Source organism: Arachis stenosperma, chromosome 5 (genome assembly GCF_014773155.1).
Source record: "Arachis stenosperma cultivar V10309 chromosome 5, arast.V10309.gnm1.PFL2, whole genome shotgun sequence".
Taxonomy (NCBI): Eukaryota; Viridiplantae; Streptophyta; class Magnoliopsida; order Fabales; family Fabaceae; genus Arachis; species Arachis stenosperma.
Genome location: NC_080381.1, coordinates 20,727,327 through 20,731,665, shown reverse-complemented (window position 1 = coordinate 20,731,665; position 4,339 = coordinate 20,727,327). Strand labels below are relative to the sequence as shown.

Sequence of the window (4,339 nt, the reverse complement as noted above, 5' to 3'; positions counted from 1 at the left end):
AGTATCTCTATCTTTATCTTTATGCTTTATTCGTTCATCAATATACCCATTTGAGTCTGCCTGACTGAGATTTACAAGGTGACCATAGCTTGCTTCATACCACCAATCTCCGTGGGATCGACCCTTACTCGCGTAAGGTTTATTACTTGGACGACCCAGTGCACTTGCTGGTTAGTTGTGCGAAGTTGTGTTTATGCCATGGTATTGAGCACCAAGGCTTTGGAGCCATTACTAGGGATTGTTTATGTTTCGAAAAGTATTGATCACAATTTCGTGCACCAAGTTTTTGGCGCCGTTGCCGGGGATTGTTCTTGTGTATGGACAACTGACGGTTCATCTTGTTGCTTAGATTAGGTATTATTTTTCTTCAGAGTTCTTAAGAATGAATTCTAGTGTTTCAAGGTGATGTTCTTATCATCACCAAAGCTGATTGATCATCATCAATTTAGCTCTTGAATGCAATGTCCTGCTGAAGCTTAGCCGGCCATGTCCAATTCCTTTAGACTAAAGCTTTAGACTAACATTGCATGATTCCTGGAATTCTCATTAAGAATTTTGATACCTTTATTTTCTTTTCATATAATTTTCGAAAAAGCACAAAAAAATTACAAAATCATAAAAACCAAAAAAAAAATATTTCTTGTTTGAGTCTAGAGTCTCATCTTAAGTTTGGTGTCAATTGCATGTTTCTATTCTTCTTGCATTTTTCAAATTCATTCATGTGTTTTAAGGATCTTCAAGTAATTCTTGATGATTTCTTACTCTAATCTTTGAATTCTCTTGACTTGAGTGTTTATGTGTCTCATATGCATTCTCATTAGTGTCAGTAGTATACAAACTGCTAAGTTTGGTGTCTTGCATGCATTGTTATTTGATTTTAGTTGCATTTTGATTATTAAAAATCCAAAAAATTTTTATTTGTGTCTTTCAAGTCAATAATACAGAGAATTGAAGATTCAGAACATACTGCAGAGGAATTATACAGAAAAAGCTGGGCATTCAAAATGCCCAGTGAAGAAGACAGACTGGCGTTTAAACGCCAGCTAGGGTGCCTGGCTGGGCGTTTAACGCCCAAAAGGGTATAGTTTTGGGCGTTAAACGCCAGAATGTGCACCATTCTGGGCGTTTAACGCCAGGATGGCAAAAGGGGAAGATTTTGTTTTCAAAATCAATTTTTTCAAGTTTTCAAAGTTTTTCAAAATCAAATCTTTTTCAAATCATATCTTTTCAATCAAATGTTTTCAAAATCAATTTCTTTCCTTTTTCAAAGATACTTACTAACAATTAATGATTTGATTGAACATTTTTTGCCTTTTCTGTTGAGGAAGGTTTTATGTTTGAATCATATCTTTTCTTGTTAGGCAAGTCATTAATTTTTAAAATCATATCTTTTAAAATTATTTTCAAATCATATCTTTTTAATCACAGTTTTCAATCAAATCTTTTTAATTTCTAATTTCAAAATCTTTTCAAAAATCACTTGATTTCTTTTCCACTCTTATTTTCGAAAATCAATTAAGTGTTTTTCAAAATGTTTTCAAAATCTTTTACTTAATTTTCGAAAATTACTTCCCTTCTTCTCACATCCTTTTGTTTATGGACTAACACTATCCCTTAATGCAAAATTCAAACTCCATCTTCTTTGATAAGTTCGAATTTTCTACTTCTGTCTTCTATTTCTCTTCTTCCTCTGACACCTCAAGGAATCTCTATACTGTGACATAGAGGATTCCATATTTTCTTGTTCTCTTCTCTTTCATATGAGCAGGAACAAGGACAAAGGCATTCTTGTTGAAGCTGACCCTGAACCTGAAAGGACCTTGAAGCGAAAGCTAAGAGAAGCCAAGGCACAACTCTCTGTAGAGAACCTAACCGAATTCTTCAAAGAAGAAGAAGAACCCATGGCAGCCGAAAACAACAACAATGCCAACAATGCAAGGAAGGTGCTGGGTGACTTTACTGCACCTACTCCCGACTTCTATGGGAGAAGCATCTCTATCCCTGCCATTGGAGCAAACAACTTTGAGCTTAAGCCTCAGTTGGTTTCTCTAATGCAACAGAATTGCAAGTTCCATGGACTTCCAATGGAAGATCCTCATCAGTTTTTAACTGAGTTCTTGCAAATCTGTGACACATACAAGACTAATGGGGTTGACCCTGAGGTCTACAGACTGATGCTATTCCCTTTTGCTGTAAGAGACAGAGCTAGAATATGGTTGGACTCTCAACCAAAAGAAAGCCTGGACTCATGGGAAAAGCTAGTCAATGCCTTCTTGGCAAAGTTCTTTCCACCTCAAAAATTGAGTAAGCTTAGAGTGGAAGTCCAAACCTTCAGACAGAAGGATAGTGAATCCCTCTATGAAGCTTGGGAAAGATACAAACAATTGATCAGAAAATGTCCTTCAGACATGCTTTCTGAATAGAGCATCATAGGTATTTTCTATGATGGTATCTCTGAACTATCCAAGATGTCTTTGGATAGTTCTGCTGAAGGATCTCTTCATCTGAAGAAGACGCCTACAGAGGCTCAAGAGCTCATTGAAATGGTTGCAAATAACCAATTCATGTACACTTCTGAAAGGAATCCTGTGAACAATGGGACTAGTCAGAAGAAAGGAGTTCTTGAGATTGATGCTCTGAATGCTATACTGGCTCAGAACAAGATATTGACTCAACAAGTCAATTTAATTTCTCAAAGTCTGTCTGGAATGCAAAATGCACCAAGCAGTACTAAGGATGCTTCATCTGAAGAAGAAGCTTATGACTTAGCAACCATGGTCTCTGATCTAATCAAAACCACTCAAAGTTTCATGACTGAAACAAGGTCCTCCATTAGGAATTTGGAGGCACAAGTGGGACAGCTGAGCAAGAAACTTACTGAACTCCCTCCAAGTACTCTTCCAAGCAATACAGAAAAAAAAAATCCAAAAGGAGAGTGCAAAGCCATAACCATGGCCGAATTTGGAGAGGAAAGAGAGGAGGTGGACGCCACTGAGGAAGACCTCAATGGGCGTGCACTAGCCTCCTCTGAGTTTCCTAATGAGGAACCATGGGAATCTGAGGCTCAAAATGAGACCATAGAGATTCCATTGGACTTACTTCTGCCATTCATGAGCTCTAATGAGTATTCTTCCTCTGAAGAGGATGAGTATGTCACTGAAGAGCAAGTTGCTAAATACCTTGGAGCAATCATGAAGCTAAATGACAAGTTATTTGGAAATGAGACTTGGGAGGATGAACCTCCTTTGCTCACCAAAGAACTGGATGACTTGTCTAGGCAGAAATTACCTCAAAAGAGACAAGATCCTGGGAAGTTTTCCATACCTTGTACCATAGGCACCATGACCTTCAAGAAGGCTCTGTGTGACTTAGGGTCAAAGTGTAAACCTCATGCCTCTCTCAGTAATGGAGAAGCTAAGGATCTTTGAGGTGCAAGCTGCAAGAATCTCACTAGAGATGGCAGACAACTCAAGAAAACAAGCTCATGGACTTGTAGAGGATGTCTTGGTAAAGACTGAAGGCCATTACATCCCTACTGATTTTATAGTCCTAGAGACTGGGAAGTGCATGGATGAATCCATCATCCTTGGCAGACCCTTCTTAGCCACAGCAAAGGCTGTGATTGATGTTGATGGAGGTAAACTGATCATTCAAGTGAATGAAGAATCCTTTGTGTTTAAGACTCAAGGATACCCCTCTGTCACCATAGAGAAGAAGCATGAAGAGCTTCTCTCAAATCAGAGTCAAATAGAGCCCCCACAGTCAAACTCTAAGTTTGGTGTTGGGAGGCCACTGCCAAACTCTAAGTTTGGTGTTGAACCCCCACATTCAAACTCTAAGTTTGGTGTTGGGAGGTTCCAACATTGCTCTGAGAAAATGTGAGGCTCCATGAGAGCCATCTGTCAAGCTACTGACATTAAAGAAGCGCTTGTTGGGAGGCAACCCAATGTTATATTTTGACTATTTTCTTTTGTTATTTTATGTTTTTTTGTAGGTTGATGATCATGAGAAGACACAAAATCAATTGAAAAAGCAAAAACAGAATGAAAAACAGGAAGAAAAACAGCACACCCTGGAGGAAGAACTCACTGGCGTTTAAACGCCAGTGAGGCTAGCAGTTGGGCGTTTAACGCCCAGTCTGGCACCATTCTGGGCGTTTAACGCCAGAAAGGGGCACCAGATTGGCGTTAAACGCCAGGAAAGGGCAAGAACCTGGCGTTAAACGCCAGAAAGGGGCACTAGCCCAGCGTTTAACGCCAGATTTGGCACAAAACGTGATTTTGATTGCCATTTGGTGCAGGGATGACTTTTCCTTGACACCTAAGGATCTGTGGACCCC

The 4,339-nt window shown here is 39.2% G+C and overlaps 1 non-coding gene across 1 annotated transcript; it reads right to left on the bottom strand.

Moving 5' to 3' along the window:
• Positions 1–2,306: 2,306 nt before the first annotated feature.
• LOC130983791 (small nucleolar RNA R71) lies at positions 2,307–2,414 on the bottom strand. The gene has a single exon (XR_009087767.1). It is a non-coding gene; the product is annotated as a small nucleolar RNA R71 (small nucleolar RNA).
• Positions 2,415–4,339: the final 1,925 nt, after the last annotated feature.